The 19,783-nt window shown below is 32.1% G+C and overlaps 1 protein-coding gene across 7 annotated transcripts in view; it reads left to right on the forward strand.

Annotated features, from left to right (window-relative positions):
- LOC412956 (heparan sulfate glucosamine 3-O-sulfotransferase 1) overlaps nt 1-19,783 on the forward strand; it is a 162,612-nt gene that overhangs the window by 83,550 nt on the left and 59,279 nt on the right. For 4 of the 7 annotated variants that reach the window (XM_016911310.2, XM_396407.6, XM_006569236.3 and 1 more), the window contains one exon: nt 128-214. The gene's annotated coding sequence lies outside the window, so the exon portion shown is untranslated. Of the gene's footprint in view, nt 1-127; nt 215-435; nt 555-19,783 lie in introns of all 7 variants that reach the window. The other 3 variants (XM_016911312.2, XM_016911313.2, XM_026439827.1) reach the window with 1 other exon arrangement.

Consider the following 19,783-nt stretch of genomic DNA (forward strand, 5'->3'; position numbering starts at 1 on the left):
AACACCATTTTCCTCACCATTTCTCATTGCGATTTTAATGTCAACAAAAAAATTAAATATTCATCACGAAAAGTTCACCGCGGTGAACATAAGGCTAATCAGTTTGTTTCTGTGCGTGATTTTACAGATTTCTGAATATAAAAATCAGCTTGCATGGACCTTGACTAGCCGGCCTTAATGCGAGGACTGCAGGCAATCGGTGTACCGAGAAAAGGTGAGTTATTATCCATCGATCGTTCGATTCTCTTTCTCCCCTTTCCTCCATATTTATTACGAAACCGAACTTGGCAAATGATTAAAAGATAACAAGGAGAAACAAAATTTATTCCTCGAGCAAGATGCGTATTACATTAATTAAAGGAAAATTTTATAATATTACACGTTTATTTAAGCTGTAAAAATTTCAAGTTTAATGTATCTTTTTTTTTTTTAAAGAGAGAAAAAATTAGAAGGAAGAAAAGAGAAGAAAAGACGATTTTTTATTCTTCGGTTGGTTTAGAAAGAAATCACGTCCACGAGACATGAGGTTTTCCAACGAAACTCGTCCGGTAGAAGTATGTACTAAGCCGAAACAATCGATTCAAATCCCCTAGTGACGCGGCAATCTTCTTCCTCCTCCTCCTCCTCCTCCTCCTCCTCCTCTTCTTCTTCGTGATACTTTCGTAGACTAACGCTTTCGTTTCACAGGGTAATTGTATGAAATCGCAGAGGAAATTACGGGAATCGTACATTCAATGTGCGGTCTAATGAATATTGCATTAGTTCCGATGATGCAGCGTTCGCTGATATCTTCTCCCTTTTTTCAATTATTTCCCCAGATATCTTGACAAATCGCGCAACATTCATTGGCGTACAATTTACAAATTTTTAAGGATAATTCGGATGAAGGGAAATTTTTCTTTAAAAAATTGATGGATATTTTTAATTCAGATTTTTTTTTTTTTTTTTTTTTTTTTAAGAAAAAAAGAAGATGCGAATCTTTAAAATTATAATCAAAATTTTATTGCAAAGGTTAAATCGCGCAGTTAATTACATTTCGCTCGCGTAAGCTGATTACATTTTGAAATACAAAAAAAAAAAAAAAGAAAAATGAAGCGCGACGTGAATATTTAAACCTAATGAATTACGTGTTACGTAACTTTTTGATTTTTGAAATTTTACATCGAGGATGATACTTTGCTTAATTTGTATATTTGATTTATATTTTTTTTTCTTTCTTTCTCATAATTTATATGAAATAATTTTATTAGATTCGAAAAGATAAATAAAAATATTTAATATCAATTTTAATATTACGAGAGAAATTAAATATTTGTATTTATTTTAAATTTATATATATATATAATAATTTAAATATTGTTAGAAAATTATTTATAATTATTATAAATAATTATTAAATTATTTATAATTTCAAGAGTTCAATGATTACAAATCTTTTTAACATTTTTAAAATTTCTCCGTTGTCAAACAGGAGCGGAAGACGAATGATTTTACAGAATTTTTATCGCTTTTAAAGTATCTGTCACCTTTTTCTTTTCAACGGTAGAACTTCATTAAGCTCGCTCGCGTCTTAGATCCTCTTGAAAAATGAAAGTAATTTAAAAATGTCAACACGATCGTGACATTTTCAGAAGCAGAAGACCCTTTTACATTTTTTTTCTTCTCGAGATTAAAAATCAAGCATTTATTATTCTAAGAACTTTCTTCTTTCTTTTTCTTTTTTTTTTTTTTTTTTTTTTTTATTTATTCATTCCACGAAGAATTCCATTTACGAAAAATGTATGCAAGAAAAATGTCGAAGAGATAGGATTATTTATATAAATAATTTGATAATTACAACTGAATTATATCTATTTTAATCCGTTATTTGTGAATAAAATATTTCATCTTTGCAGTTAATTCAATTGTTCAAAATTAGATTAAAAAGTAAGAAAATTTCGTTTATTATATTTTTTATCTCGAGTTAGGAATCCAAATTCGATATTATTAATTTTTCTTTTATCAATTATTTTTATTTATGTAAAATTAATTCTTAATTTTTTTTTATTCTTAATAATTTAATATTAATCTTTTTTATTATTTTTTTATTTAGTCGTAATTCAAATTTATTTCTGCCTGATGGATTATTCAAATAAAAATTTTCTCCATTGTTAATCGATATTCCACTATAATTAAATTTCACGATATTAAGAAGTGCATTATGCGATTACAAGAATTCGAGATTCTTCTACTTTACATCCATTATTTATTTGTCAAGGAATTGGCAAATTTCATATAATTTTATATATTAAAAATTGTTTAAATTGTTAACTTTTTTTTTAGTTCATTAACTCATTGTAGTCCAAAATTCTCAAATATTGAAATTATTTTTCGAACAAATTTTTTTCATTATGAGATAGGATCGTTGATTGAACTTGAATTATTTGTTGTAATCAAAAAAATGTCGATTTTTATACGATATTAAAAAATTATTCTTCCAAGACTCTTAGACATTTTTGGACATTTTTTAAATGAAATTTTTTGAGAATCATCAATTGAATTCGAATTAATTGGATTAATTTTCAAAAAAAATTGGCAAATTTCACGATACTCAAAATTTATGCCTATTCATTAATTCAAATCACTGTCACTAAGATTCTTAAACATTGGATATTTTTCAAACAAATTTCTTTCATTGTGAATTCTTATTTGTCAAAGAATGTCAATTTTTATACGATATTAAAAATTTATTCCTATTCGTTAATTCGTGTCCAAGATTTATAGACATTATATTTTTTTCATTATCAGATAGAATTATTGGATTGAAAATTTGTATTAAAAATTTATTCATTATTCGTTAACTCAGTGTCATTGTAAATCATTGTAATCATTTGAAAATTTATATTAAAAATTTATTCATTATTCATTAACTCATCTCAGTTTCATTGTAAATCATTGTAATCATTTGAAAATTTGTATTAAAAATTTACTTCTATTCATTAACTCATTTCAGTCCAATATTCTTAAATATTATATTTTTTTCACTATCAGATAAAATTATTGAATTGAATTCGATTATTTTTCAAAGAATTTTTATACAATATTTAATTTTCACACAATATTAAAAATTTATTCCTATTAACTCGTTTTAATCCAACTTTCTTAAACATTCTATTTTTTTTTTTTTCACTGAATTAAAATTATTGGATTGGATTTGATTATTTTTCAAAGAATTTTCATACACTTTTCACACAATATTTAAAATTTTAAAATTTATTCCTATTAACTCGTCTCAATCCAACTTTCTTAAACATTATATTTTTTTTTTTTTTGAGATAGAATCATCGGGTTGAACTCAATTATTTTTCTAAGAATTTTAATACAATTTTCACGATATTAATGATATTAAAAATTTACTCCTATTCATTAACTCGTTTCGATCTAATATTTTTACACATTGTATTTTTTTCACTATCAGATAGAATTATTGAACTCGATTATTTTTCAAAGAATTTTTGCACGATATTAAAAATTTATTCCTATTAACTCGTCTCAGTCCAACTTTCTTAGATATTATATTTTTTTTTTTTTTTCACTGATGAGATAGAATTATTAGATTGAACTCGATTATTTTTCAAAGAATTTTCATACAATTTTCACACAATATTAAAAATTTATTCCTATTAACTCGATTAATTTTTCAAAGAATTTTCATACAATTTTCCCACGATATTAAAAATTTATTCCTATTAACTCGTCTCAATCCAACTTTCTTAAACATTATATTTTTTTTATTATAAGATAGAATCATCAAATTGAATTTGATTTTTTTCCAAAGAATCAACAAATTTTTCACCGTCTTCAATCGTCGAAGACTATTTATTGATTGACTGTTTATTGATTGCGATCCAAGCCAATTTAATAATTCAAATTATTTCTGGATTTATTTTATCAATACTGCCCAAACATTAATATCGCATTTTGATTGCAAATTACGAATATTATAAAAGATATAAATTCAAGATGATTATTTCTATTAATCCATGTAAATGGCGCATCATTTTATTTTCTAGCAATATATATTTAGATGAAAAAATATAAATATATTTTATTGCTCAGATAAATTATCCAGAGTTTGAGTATTGCATTTATTGGAATTTTAATTCTTTTATTATCAATCAGCAGCAACTTTTATAGGATATGTTTCACCTTGAGGACTAAATATCTTATTTAGAGGACAACAATAATTTATTATTAATAAATTTATCATCTGCCATTCCATATATTGGAGATACAATTATATTATGAATTTGAGGTGGATTCTCAATTAATAAACGCTACTTTAAATTTCTTTTTAATTATATCAATTTTAATTTTATATATTAGGCCCTTATATTGTTTCTTAGAAATTATTGGATTTTTTTCTTTACATCTTATTTCACTATTAATAATTTTATTCATAGTTATTTATCCACTCTTTATTTAACTGGTTCATCAAATTAAGTTCAAATTTAAATAATTATTCAAAATTTTATTTCATCCATACTTTTCAATTAAAAGATCTATTAGAATTTCTTTATTATTTTATTTATATTCATTAACCTTCAATTTCCAAAAAATAGTATTATTTAGGTGATTATTTACAGATAATTTCAAAATCTCAATAATACAATAAATATACCAACACATATTAAACCTGAATCATATTTTTTATTCGCATATTCAATTTCACTGTAAATCCAAATAAACTTGCTTGAATTATTGGATTATAATTATATCCATTTTAATTTCATATATTAAGTCCTTACATTGTTTCTTAGAAATTATTGAATTAATTATATTAATTAATTTTATCAATTTTAATTTCATATATTAGACCCTTACATTGTTTCTTAGAAGTTTCTTAGAAGTTATTTGATTAATTATATTAATCATATCAATTTTAATTTCATATATTAAGTCCTTAAATTTTGTTTCTTAGAAATTATTGGATTAATTATATTAATTATGTCAATTTTAATTTCATATATTAGACCCTTGCAATTTCAAATAAACTTGGTCATTTGAATTAATTATATTAATTTTAATTTCATATATTAGGCCCTTGCAATTCCAAATAAACTTGGTCGATTGAATTAATTATATTAATTTTAATTTCATATATTAAGTCCTTGCAATTCCAAATAAACTTAGTCGATTGGATTAATTATATTTTAATTTCATATATTAGGCTCTTACATTGTTTCTTAGAAATTATTGGATTAATTATATCAATCATAATTATATAATCAATTTCATAAATTTTTAATTTCATATATTAAGTCCTTACATTGTTTCTTAGAAATTTTTTTCACGGGCCGAGTTGGATTTATTCGCGGAGGGAGAAGCGATCGAAATTATTTCAAACAACGGCCGATGTTTGTGCAATTTCAAATAAACTTGGTCGATTGGATTATATCGATTTTAATTTCATATTAGGCCTTTATATTGTTTCTTAAGAATTATTGGATTAATTATATTAATTACATCAATTTTAATTTCATATATTAAGCTCTTACATTGTTTAGGAACTTTTTTCACGGACCGAGTTGCATTTATTCACGGAGGATCAAAATTGGGTTATTATTTCAGACGACGGTCAATGTTTGTGCAATTCCAAATAAACTTGGTCGATTGGATTAATTACATCGATTTTAATTTCGTATATCAAGTCCTTACATTGTTTAGGAACTTTTTTCACGGGCCGATGAAAGCCGGACCGAGTTGGATTTATTCACTGAGGGAGAAGCGATCGAAATTGGGTCGTTATTTCAGACGACGGCCGATGTTTGGCAACGGTGGAATTCTCGCCGATGGGAGCGTGACGTTTAGACGGTGGCTCGTATCCAGGCCAATCACACGCCTCGGCCGAGAATTAGCCGGAGCAGCAGCCATTATCCCTCCTTTCTTCTTTTTCCTCCTCCGCGCGAATTCCCGAAAGAGTGTACGAGCTAACCAGTCCGCGTTGAGCTTCCTCCAAAATTGAAACGACTCGTCTTACATACAATCGTCTCTTTCTCTCCTTTTAAATTGAACGAGAGGATAAAGTTAAGTTAAAAGAATTCCTTAAGTTTGATGAAATTTAATTCCACGCTCGATAAAATTAAAATATACGATTCACGTTTCGAACTTTCGCTTTCGCTCGACAGAAACGCTATTCGATCAATTCATTTCTAATATCCTCGGATATATCCTCCGAGGAATTCGTTTCACTGGGAAAAACGTTACTTGAAATTTTCGTATCGAGAGGGGGGGAAAAAGAGATAGAAAGCGCGTTGTTCCGCGACGGCGGAGGAGGAAAAGGTGGGGGGAATTGTCGGCGCATGCGCGCAATTTTCGACGGTTAATAAGCGTTGCGCGATAAATATTGGAGAGCAGAGGCCGGGGATAGATGTTGGTTGATCGGGAGGCGAACAGGAAATGAATCGGTTGGTTAATGGACGCGCGTCGACCGGTTGATAGTTTGCATATTAAAAGGATCTCGGCGGGGACAACAACGCGTTCTCGTTTCGTTCTCGCGTCTCGGTGAAAGGTTTTTTCCATTGTTTCCACGCGTCCTCTCCGTCTGTTCTGGGGGGAAAAAAAGGATGGATAAATAGATATACAAATTCGAAGAATCATTCTGGGAAATTTGAGAATAATTTTATTTCGTTTTAATAGAAGAAGGAAAATCTCGAGTATTTAAAAAAAATTTAAAGATAAGGATACTTGTCATTTCTAATTTAGATAATTATGTATCATATTTTCGAAATTCAAACGTGGAAAAAAAAATAAAAAAAGATAGGATAAAAGGATAATTTTTTTAAAATCTCGAGTTTCTAATTTAGATCGTATTTTCGAAATTCGAACGTGGAAAAAAAAAGAATAAAAAAAGGTAGATAAATATAAAAATTCGAAGAATTATTTCAGGTATTTTGAGAATAATTTTAGTTTATTTTAATAGCAGAATATAATATAATCCTGTTAAAAATATTTGAAGGAAATTTAAAGATATTTGTTATCAGATCATTTTTAATTTAAAGCGTATTCTCGAAACTCAAACGTGGAACAATAGTTGGATTACGTGGAATAAAAAAAGATGGATATAAAAATTCGAAAAGAATTATTCCAGGCTGGATTTGAGAACAATTTTACTTTATTTCAATAGCGGAAGGATAATCCTGTTAAAATCTCTGAAAATGAGAATACTTGTCATTTCCAATTTAAATTATTTTCGAAACTCAAATGTGGAACAACGTAAAAAAAAAAAAAAAAAATAGATATAAAAATTCGAAGAATCGTTCCAGCCATTTTGAGAATAATATTTATTTTAATGGCGGAAGGATAATTCTGTTGAAAGCTCGAGTATTTAAAGAAAATTTGAAAATGAGGATACTTGTTCAATTTTCAATTTAGAGCGTATTTTCGAAATTCAAACGTGGAAAAAAAAATAGATATAAAAATTCGAAGAATCATTCTAGAAAATTTGGGAATAATTTTATTTCGTTTTAATAGAGGAAGGATAATTTTTTTAAAATCTTGAGTATTTAAAGAAAATTTGAAAATGAGGATATTTGTCATTAAAGCGTATTTTCGAAACTCAAAAAAAGAATAAAAAAAGGTAGATAGATATAAAAATTCGAAAAATCATTCTAGAGCATATTTTCGAAACTCAAATGTGGAAAAAAAAATAAAAAAAGATAGATAGATATAAAAATTCGAAAAATCATTCTAGAAAATTTGAGAACAATTTTTATTTTAATGGAATTTTAAGTGAAAGGATAATTTTTTTAAAATCTAGAGTATTTAAAGAAAATTTGAAGATGAGAATATTTGTCGTTAGAGCATATTTTCGAAACTCAAATGTGGAAAAAAAAAATAAAAAAAGGTAGATAGATATAAAAATTCGAAAAATCGTTCTAAAAAATTTGAGAATAATTTTACTTTATTTTAATGGAATTTTAAGTGAAAGGATAATTTTTTTAAAATCTAGAGTATTTAAAAAAAATTTGAAGATAAGAATATTTGTCGTTAGAGCGTATTTTCGAAACTCAAAAAAAGAATAAAAAAAGGTAGATAGATATAAAAATTCGAAAAATCATTCTAGAAAATTTGAGAACAATTTTTATTTTAATGGAATTTTAAGTGAAAGGATAATTTTTTTAAAATCTAGAGTATTTAAAGAAAATTTGAAAATGAGAATATTTGTCGTTAGAGCATATTTTCGAAACTCAAAAAAAGAATAAAAAAAGATACATAGATATAAAAATTCGAAAAATCATTCTAAAAAATTTGAAAATAATTTTACTTTATTTTAATGGAATTTTAAGTGAAAGGATAATTTTTTTAAAATCTAGAGTATTTAAAAAAAATTTGAAGATAAAGATACTTGTCATTTCCAATTTAAAGTATATTCTTGAAAAAAAAAAAAAATTCGAAAAATCACTCCATCCGCTTTGAAAAACAATATTTATTTAAACGGCGGGAGGGTAATCCTTTTAAAGTCTCGAGTATATTCAAATGAAGCATATTCGAAGAAAAATTTGAAGATTAGATGACACTTGTTATTAGCCCATTTCCAATTTAAAGCGTATTCTCGAAACACGGATACACACGCATAAATATTCTTCTCATAAATAAATTCCTTTCCGCTTTGCCCTCCGCTTTGCCCTCCGCTTTGCCGTATTATTTTACGTACGTTAGTTTCCTCCAATTAAAGATTTCGCTACTTGTGCTCCCCCCTCCTCCTCGAGCGCGACGACGACGACGACCTTGACACTCGTCGCCCCTTCCACTCCTCGCTCGCCTTTATTTATTTATCCATTTACTTTTTCGGTAATAAATTTTTCGTCCCGACTTTCGACGCGTGGATCATCGAGAAAATTTCATCAAAGAAAGAAAGTCTGAAGGAACGATGAAGAAGAATCAAAGAATTAGTTTTATAATCGAGCAACGTCGCGGAGGAGAACGATCGTTGTCGAATTTTTGTGGCGGAGGATTTCGGATGATTTCGATGGGGGAGGGAGAGATATCACGCCGATTCGGTCTGGAAAAAGATCGATTTACTTTGTGTCGACGTATGCATTTTAATATCCGCGACATTTTTTCCATCCCCCCCTCCTTACGATAAATATTCCCATGTATATTTATTTCTCTTAGATTTTTCATCGTTTTGGAATTATATCGATATATATCTTCTCCATTCTAGTTCAATATTTCCTTCTTTCGTTCATATTTTTCTTATCGTTACAACAATTTTCTCGAGTCAGGAATTTTTTGATTTCAAGTTGAAAAGAAGAGAAAATATCCTTGAAAATTATTAATCGAACATTTTAACATTTTTTACTTTTTAAGAATTAATAATAATAATAAATATGAGACTTTTCCTCGATTCGATTTTCAAAAAGCGCGCCAATCCAGAAAGAATATTTAAAAAAAAAGAGGAGAAAGTATCCTTAAAAATGATTAATATCGCTCGTTGTACTTTTAAGGATTAATAATAATAATAATAATAAGGAAGAGACTTTTTCTCGATTCGATTTTCAAAAAGCGCGCCAATCCAGAAAGAATATTTAAAAAAAAAGAGGAGAAAGTATCCTTAAAAATGATTAATATCGCTCGTTGTACTTTTAAGGATTAATAATAATAATAATAAGGAAGAGACTTTTCCTCGATTCGATTTTCAAAAAGCGCGCCAATCCAGAAAGAATATTTAAAAAAAAAGAGGAGAAAGTATCCTTAAAAATGATTAATATCGCTCGTTATACTTTTAAGAATTATTAATAATAATAATAATAAAGAAGAGACTTTTCCTCGATTCGATTTTCAAAAAGCGCGCCAATCCAGAAAGAATATTTAAAAAAAAAGAGAAGAAAATATCCTTAAAAATGATTAATATCGCTCGTTGTACTTTTAAGGATTAATAATAATAATAATAATAATAATAAGGAAGAGATGATTCGTTTTCAAAAAGCGCGTTCATTCAGAAAGATGAACGAAGGGGATAACTGTTTAAAATATTATAACCGTGATGGGGAAGGAGCGACAACGGCGACGGTTTAATTAAAATTCCATCGAGATTCCATCTGACCTATTAGCGGGGAACTCTTGATCACGAGAACTCTTTTTCATTCATTCATTCACTGGGGCTGGTAATTTCACGCCCACGCTCGATTTATAACGCCCACCACCACCACTATTACCCGTCGTCCCACCACGTCGTCCTCTCCGCTCCCCCTACCCTGCCCCGTTTGTCTTTTAATCCGTTCAGGTGTAAACAGCTTGTCCGACCTTACTTACTACTTTATTCTCCTCGACTTTATTCGTTACAAAGGGAATTTTCCTCTCCTCTCTTCTCTTCTCTCGGCTCGAAAAGAAAAAAGAAAAAAAAATCTCGTCGATTTTTTAACGCGTTCGTTATCGGTTTCTAAACGAATTCGTCTCTTTATAGAGCGCCAAGCGTGAAACGACTCGGGATTAATTTCATTCTCTCTGAGAGAAAAGAAAATAATGACGGAGGAATATCGCGCGTTCTTATCGCAGTAAATGTTAATTGCGAGGAGGCTAAAAAAAGCAAGCTAGTTTTTCTACATTCTTTAATCGAGTTAAAGCGATGCTGTTTAGATAAAAATTGAAAGTAAATATTTTTTTTTACGGATCGTAAGACGCTCGAATCCTTTTTTAATTTTTCCATTATCACGCGTATTACATCGAAATTCATAAACGAAAGAATAATATTTCGTCGATTATCCTCTATATTCATCCAGTAAAGAAAAATTCTTAAGATTCGAATTTTTACCTTTTTTTTTTTTTTTCTTTTTATTGCCGTTGACGATCCATCGAACGGAAAATGGACGTCTCCAGCAATGCTGTTTCTTCGGCAGGATGTCTGCCAGAGGTACGCCGACCTATCGACGTGACCCTGGATTCTCATGCATCGTTGCTTCCCCCTCTTTTTATTCCGATCGCTTGACCCGTCCGCCTACGCTTCTTATTCACTTCCTACACACAAATTTATCTCTCCATCTCTTTTATCTCCCTTCCCTCGCGCAATTCTTCCTCCTCCGCATTTAATTTTTCACGGACGAACGTAATGGAAATGTAGTAGGTATATTAGAAAATGTGAAATAAGAATAGTGATAAAATATCATTCTATTCTCCTTTTTTCTTGTATAATACAAATATAAATTTAAAGGGAAGATTGATCGATCGAGTGATTTTCAAGATTCAATCTAATCTAAATGAATAATATATATTTTTTTTTAATACGTGGGAAATCTATACGAATTATATTTCGATTGGAAATAAAGATTGGATAAACGTGTCAAGGTGACAATTATTTTAGCGATCGAGGATCTCGTGGATTCGCACATTTACGCGAAACAGTTGCAATATTATTTACGAGCAATATCGTTCAATCGTAACAGACATCGCCAAGGTCTCGCCGTTATATTGCTTCGTCCTGGACGAAGTAAAAAATTCTAAAGCAGCGAGGCAGGTGGCTCGACGAAGACGCATTCGTTTCCAAGTCTCTCTCTTTCTCTTTCTTTCTCTCTAAGAAAGTGAAAAGAAGAAACGTTTGCCTGTTCGACGATAAATTTTTTGCGCTTAAGCATCATAATTCCAGACAAGGATAGTCTCATCGGAGATAAGGAATTTTCTGTCTCCGTTTCCTAAGCCCTCCTCTTCCCCGTCCATACTTTATCTCTTTTCTACCAACGACTTTCGATTCCTTTCCTTATCGCAATTTCAACCAGTAACGACTTTCCTCGCATTTCAACACTCTTTCGCGCAGGCGCTGGAATACTTTTAAAGAGAAAGAAAGAGAGTGATTTAGACTTAGAAATAGAATTATTGTATAGTCGATTTTTCTGAGAAAGAAACTTCTGAACATTGTTTATACGTGTGTACATGTTATTTAGAAATTTATTTTGAATCTTTAAACGTATAATACATTTTATTTACAAAGAATAATCGTTTCTAAAGGATCTCGTTAATAGAAAATTACCGACCGTAGATAATAATCAATCTTTGATATATAATATATAATATCTTCAGATATTTTTCTCCCTTTCCCCTTTCTTTTTTCGACATTCCTTTGATCCCAATTAATTCGATCAGGGATAAAAAATTCGCGGTCAATTTTCTACGATTTTCCATTCGATTCTTCGCTAAACTTGAGTTCGCGTTTCTCGAACGCGATGAAATTTCAAACGTAAACGATTCATTTCTCGATGAAGTGGGAGGGGGGGGGGCGACAAAGCCACCGTTTATCATTCATTTATCTCTCTCACACATACACACGTAAAAGTTCATCCCTTATTCCATCCTTTATTCCATTCACGATTTCTCCTCCCCTTCGACATTCCTTCGAATTCATGAGCGAAATCACGGTTAGATTTTCGAAGCATTTCGTTTCGTTCTCGATTTTCTCCTTCTCCTCGCTCGTTCGTTCTGATTTTTTCTTCTTTTTTTCTCTCTCTCCCGTAGAAAGAACCTTTTCGCGTCAATTTGTCGAGGCCGTCCCCTCGATATAATAACATCGACGGGGGGGTTGAAGTTATAAAATGGTTAAATAAGTTGGCCGGCAACCGTGTAACCGGATTAAAGTGGAGAGGAGAGCGTGAGGAGGGGGGAGAGGAAATTTAAGTTGGGAATCCTCCGAGGGTGAAACTTGCCGCGATTATCAAGGTGTGTATTAATTCACTTTTCCCACCTCCTTTTTCTACTTTTATTTTAGAATCGCGACAAGCTTGAATTCGATTCCGAGTTTCGTCCGAGGCGAGATTAAAACCCTCTCGCGTCTAATCCTCGCGAATAAATTCTCGATACTCCGCCACCCTTTTTTAACCCTTCGAGAGTGGGGTGCTTCGAACTAGGAAGAAAGAAGTTTAATTAAAGGATCCATCCAATGCTAGCGAATGAAAGTGAATATTTTGAATACTTTTATTTTTATTATATTTAAAATATTAAAATTGATTTTCTTTTTTTTTTTTTTTTGTATTCGCAATTTGAGTCACGAGAATAATATGGAGGAAATTATTTTTTTCGAGCTTGTAAGGAAGATTTAATTTTTAGAAAAACGATAAAACAATTTAATTAATTACAGGATAGAGAAGAAAGTACGAGTAATCAATACGTAGAAAAATATATAAATATAAATGTGTAGGAAAATTAAACGTGTAAATAAAGTGGAAAATGAATGAAAGAACGGAAGAAAATTATACACAGTTTTTTTTTTAAACATGGCCTGTCTCGAGTTGCCACTCGACTCGATTGAAAAACTCGTCGAAGGCCGAAACGGATTGATGAACGTACGAACGCGATACGATTCAAGCCTTCGAATTGAATAAACGATAATAGAACTCGTTCGAACTTCAAGGAACGAATGCAAACCGATATATCCGTGCTTCTATTCTTTATTTAACCTTTATTATCCATTCATCGAGTAATATTACCTCTTTGTAGGAGAAATCGACATCAAAGACTTCCATTTATCTTTTGTATCTTAGTAGAATTTAAACTTCGCTTCTTTAAATTTCGTCCGTGCAATTTTGTCACACCGAATGTCGCAACGCTGGCAACAGTGGCAACACTGTTTCACATGTTCAAGCGTTTCGTCGAACGCTCGCGATCGTCAAATTCGTATTCAATCTTCCATTCGTCAAATTCATTTCTATTTTCTGTCCGACTCGGGGGGAGGATCAAGTTTGGCGAAACGATTACGATCCATCCAATACGATCCATCATATTCCACCACCGATCTTAATCCCGTTCTCCTTAAGCACGTTTCTCGAATTCCGCGAAGCAAACGTTCGAGGGAAGGGAAGAGGTTGTTTCGCGACGATTCGCTCTCGCTCTTTCTCTCTCTCTCGCTCTCGCTCTCTCTCTCTCTCGCTCGCTCTCGCTCTCGCTCACTCGCTCGCTCTTTTTCTCTCTCGCTCGCTCTCTCTTGCTCTCGCTTTCTCTCTCTCTCTCTCTCGCTCTCGCTTTCGCTCACTCGCTCTTTTTCTCTCTCTCTCTCTGTCCTCGTCGCCACGAAACGGAACGTCTAACGAGAAAGTGGAGGGGGAAGCCGGTGTAAATGTTAAAAGTTGCGCGTGAATTTGCATTAGAGGCGGGGGAAAGTTTTGCGATTGGTTGTCTGCTGCGCTCGTTCGGGCCGGGGGAGGGGGAAGAGGGAATCCTTGGGATCCTCGCCCGTTTCCTCCTTGTTCCTTCCTTCCTGTGTGTTTACCTTTGTTAGCGCTCGCGTCTCCAAAAACGTCCAATGTCACCGCTTGATGTATCGAATTTACGAGGATTTTAACTCTTAAGGGAACGAGAATTTACCGTAAATTCCGTATAAATTTTCTATCGTGTTCAAAATCGTGGATATTTTCTTTTTCCTTTTTCTTCTGGAATTTTCAAAGTAGAAATTGCAGGAAGAATAATTGCACTGATAAAAATTATCTTATTCGATGAAATTTTGCATCGAAATCATGTTAAAATCGTGGATATTTTCTTTTTCTTTTTTCTTTTGGAATTTTTAAAGTAGAAATTGAGAATTAGTAGTTAGGAAAATTTTCTTTTTTTTTCTTTTGGAATTTTCAAAGTAGAAATTGCAGAAAGAATAATTGCAATGCTCGTGATATATAAAAATTATTCGATGTAAATTTTTCACAGGAATCGTGTTAAAACCTGGATATTTTTTTTTTCTTTTGGAATTTTCAAAGTAGAAATTGCAAGAAAAATAATTGCATTGATAAAAATTATCTTATTCGATGAAATTATGTGTTATATTTGAAATCATATTAAAATCTGAATATTTTCTTTTTTTTTTCTTTTGGAATTTTTAAAGTAGAAATTGAAAATTGGTAGTTAGGAAATTTTTTTTTTTGGAATTTTCAAAGTAGAAATTCCAGAAAGAATAATTGCAATGCTCATAATATATAAAAATTATTCGATCTATATTTTGTATCGAAATCGTGTTAAAATCGTGAATATTTTCTTTTTCTTTTTTCTTTTGGAAAGTAAAAATTGAAAATTGGTAGTTAGGAAAATTTTTTTTTTTTTTGGAATTTTCAAAATAGAAATTCCAGAAAGAATAATTGTAATGCTCGTGATATATAAAAATTATTCGATAAATTTTGTATCAAAATCGTGTTAAAATCGTACATATTTTTTTTCCTTTTTTCTTTTGGAATTTTTAAAGTAGAAATTGAAAATTGGTAGTTAGGAAAATTTTTTTTTTTAGAATTTTCAAAATAAAAATTGCAGAAAGATATAAGAATTACTTTATTCGATGTAAATTTTGCATCGAAATGTTGTTAAAATCGTGCATATTTTTTTTTTCCTTTTTCTTTTGGAATTTTTAAAGTAAAAATTGAAAATTGGTAGTTAAGAAAATTTTTTTTTTTTGGAATTTTCAAAGTAGAAATTCCAGAAAGAATAATTGATATATAAAAATTATTCGATACAAATTTTGTATCGAAATTGTGTTAAAATCGTGGATATTTTTTTTTTTTTCTTTTGGAATTTTTAAAGTAGAAATTGAAAATTAATAGTTAGGAAAATTTTCTTTTTTTTTCTTTTGGAATTTTCAAAGTAGAAATTCCAGAAAGATATAAGAATTACTTTATTCGATGTAAATTTTGCATCGAAATCGTGTTAAAATCGTGGATATTTTCTTTTTCATTTGGAAGAATTTTCCAGAAGAAGTTACAAGAAGAATAATATCTCTAAAAGTGACACAAGAATCTGCAGACTGTTTGTTGACATTTGTTCGACACTAAGTAATTGGACACAGTGTTTCGTTAAACACCAACTCGACCGTGAAGGACAAGAATGGCGGACTGTCGAAGCGAGCGAATATTATCGCTATATGCCGAACGCTCGTTCAGCATTCGTCAATTTCAGAGAACGAGAAATTCGATCCATGCTCTACGTTGCACGCAATTTTCCACCGCGCAGCGTTCTCCCTTTATGCAGTCAGCCAAGATCTCTCTTGGCGGTTTCACGCGTCGAGTGTGTTAAACAGGGCGAGACACTATATTATTCGCTCGTGCGTGTTAAACAGGACGAGAGGATGAAAATTTCCGACCTTGTTCACGAAATTCGTGCCGTTCTTTCGAACATTGACATTGAGAATTTATCGATCACTTTGAAAAAATTACACGCATCGAGATCGATTGAGATCAATTTGGTTCAATGAAGGAGGTTCACGGAGATCAAGTAATTCGTCAATGGATTTAAATTTCTTCAATTTTCTCATTTTTTTTTTCTCATTCTCGTCGAGAGAATTGGAACGTAGGTTAGAGACAAAGTAATTCTTAATCGAAACTTCTTAATTCAAATTAAAACTACGAAACGCGAATATTTAAAACAATTTTCCTTTGTAAAATTTCATTTTGCTTTTTCAACAAATTTATCAACAAAATTAACGTTTATTAAATATCAACGTTTTCATCGTCATCGTGTTCGAAATTCGTGTATCTTATAATATCTTAACCGCGTATATTTAACGCGTTACGTTCGCCTTCTGTTACACCTCTGTTTTATCTTACGCGCAATGCTCGTTTCGAAATATAATGCAGAGTGTTCGTTCGTAACCTTCGATTAACCTTAAAATGGTTGGGGATATTTATCAAATTCTGTTCAAATACGATAACAAACGATCGTTTCACGGATAAAACCGTTACGTTATCCGTTTTCGTGCATCGTTCCATTTCATCCGCGCGAACGAAACGAACGTGATGCTGAAAATTCAAGTTGGCGTAAACATCTTACCGACCGAGAGATAAAGACACGTCACGCGATACCGACTCGAGACGCGGGAAAGTTTTATTATTTTTCTCTATGCGCGAACAAACGATCGTTACGATTTCTTTCTTTCTTTTTTATTTCGTAACCCCGTCCACCATTTTCCGTGAAAATACCGTTCAAGGAAAAATGTGAGGGTTGCTCGTTTTTCCACGGAGAAAAATTATTTTTCAGACAGGAGAGAACGATATCGGGTAAGTGCGATGACATTATGAACAAGGAAGAGAAAAATATCGTTGAAACTTTTTTTATTGGAATCGGTTTTTGCGGGTTGGTAAATGTAATAATATACGTATCTTTAGATGTGCAATTATAGGTATAATAATTTATCGATTTACGAGATTAATTTATTTTTACGAAATTATAAAGTAGAATAAAGAATTTAATTATGCATTAATTATTAATCGATGAAACGAATTATGAATGGATCGAATCTTTGTTAAAATTAATAGAAACTTTTTAAAATTATTCCTTCTTCTACTTCTACCGGAATATGTATGTATATTTTTTTTTTACTTGCTCTTCTCTAAAACGTAATGTATCGTTGCAAATTTTACGACGATAGTTTAGAATCAAGCCTTACTTTATGAAACTTGGACAGTCCCCTGGAAAGGAACAGGGGATCGTACTATAAAGTTTTCCCCGTGTTGCGCCAGCCGGTCGAGGAAAAGTATTGTTGAAATTTTTAATGCCACCGCCGCCTCGTTTCCGCGTTGCAACTTTATATTTCTCCCCGAGACCTGTCTCTATCCTCCTTCTCCTTCCCTCTTTTTGCCTTCTTTCCTCTCTCTCTTTCCCCCTCCCTCGGTTTCACAGACGACGTCGTCCGAGCTCGCCATTTAATTGCCTCGCTATCTCTCGTGTTCACCGATCCTCACAACCGTCCCCAAATTCAATTTGGATCCCCCTGGCGACGCAATCGTGTAATTCGAGGAGGAAATTTTTGAGGTGGCGGAATTTTCGATCGATGAAAAGAGAGAGAGAAAAAATAAGAACGATCGAATTATAAAAATTATAAAATTCCATTAATCTAAGCTCTAAAATTGAAAGACGTGCTTTCGAATGTCATAAGTGGAACATCTTTCTCTTTCTTCCTTCTCTGTCGATAAATTAACTCGCTCCGTCCGAGTTTTCGAGAAGGATATTTACGACGTTTACTCGAGAAACGAAGGAGAAGGACGGGGGATAAAGATTCTCTGTCTCTCTCTCTCCATCTCCACGGAGGCTTTTATCGAAATGTCAATAGCGAGTAAGAACGGAGTATAACGAGATTGAAGGTTGCGGATTCGTCGTTAGTTCGTGGAAGGAGTCGTAATTGTCGAGCGAGGATGGGAAATGGGTCGTCTTGAGCGAGATAAGTGGAACGAAGGCCGCGCGGATCGAAGGAATGCTGCGCTTGACAGTCTAATTACGGACAATCGTGTATCGGATGATTATGACCTCTCCCATTTACCATCCTTCCATCCTCTATATCCCTCGAACGAAATTTCCGAAATTTAATTTCCCTTCCTTTCAATTTTCTCGCGCGGGGAACCGATATCGGATCGATTGATTTAAATTTAAAAGAAAGGAAAGAAGGGAAAAATTTAACTCGAACGCGATCCAAGATGATCGTGGTGCTTCTTTTTACCTTTATTCTTTCCTTTTAACGTAGGTTGGGTTAGATCATGCTCGCGCGAGGCGCAGTTACGAAGTAAGAAAATGACACGCGAGATTTGTACAACGATCGTGGGATGGGATAGGTGGATCGCGTCTCCCTCCAGTCGTTACCTCGACCGATGAAATTAACCAACCCCCTCCACTCTGCCTTCTCTCCCCTCTCCTCGCTCGGCACCGGCCCCTTCTTTTCCCATTTCGCTGGCAACCGTCGCCTGTCCGTTACCCGGCGTGGACAGTGCGGTGTTTTACGATCAGTTTTACGATAATTGTGGAAAGGAAATTGGAATCGGCAAGGAAATAAGGTGAAAAGAATTCACGCCTGGGAGAGCCTCGAAAAATAGAATCTTCCTTCTCTAATCGTCGCGCGCTAATTGTTGATCGATCGGTCAACACGCCTTCTCCGACTTTGCACGGAGAAAGAAGGGAGAAAAGAATTAGGTTTCGATTCGAATCTTCGGCGGAAAGAATTAAAAATTTCGAAGAGAAAATCGACAATATCCTCCGAGTTTTGAATTAAGAGTCGATTATTAATTAAGAGTTGATTAAAAGTCTCAGAGATTTTTTCAGAATTATTTCGAAAGAGATCGCTGTCTTTTCAAGGAAAAAAGATGCGTATTTCGACCGCTTAATTCGAGATCAAATCTTCGGCGGGAAGAATTAAAAATTTCGAAGGAAAAATTTACAAGATCTTCGAGTTTTGAATTAAGAGTCGATTATTAATTAAGAGTCTCAGGGATTTTTTCAGAATTATTTCGAAAAGGATCGCTGTCTTTTCGAGGAAAAAAGATGTGTATTTCGACCGCTTAATTCGAGATCGAATCTTCGGCGGGAAGAATTAAAAATTTCGAAGGAAAAATTTACAAGATCTCTGAGTTTTGAATTAAGAGTCGATTATTAATTAAGAGTCTCAGGGATTTTTTCAGAATTATTTCGAAAAGGAGAAAAAGATGTGTATTTCGACCGCTATTTCGAAATAATTCGAAGTCGAATCTTCGGCGGGAAGAATTAAAAATTTCGAAGGAAAAATTTGCAAGATCTCTGAGTTTTGAATTAAGAGTCGATTATTAATTAAGAGTCTCAGAGATTTTTTCAGAATTATTTCGAAAGAGATCGCTGTCTTTTCAAAGAAAAAAGATGTGTATTTCGATCGCTTAATTCGAGGTCGAATCTTCGGCGGGAAGAATTAAAATTTTCGAAGGGAAAATCGACGAGATCTTGAATGAAGATCTCGATCAAAAGTCTCGAGGATTTTTCGAGGACGATTTCGAAAGGATCGGTGAGGTGCCTCGTTTCAGGGGAAAAAGATCAAAGATGTGTATTTCGGCCG

Source organism: Apis mellifera, linkage group LG3 (assembly GCF_003254395.2).
Source record: "Apis mellifera strain DH4 linkage group LG3, Amel_HAv3.1, whole genome shotgun sequence".
NCBI classification, from domain to species: Eukaryota; Metazoa; Arthropoda; class Insecta; order Hymenoptera; family Apidae; genus Apis; species Apis mellifera.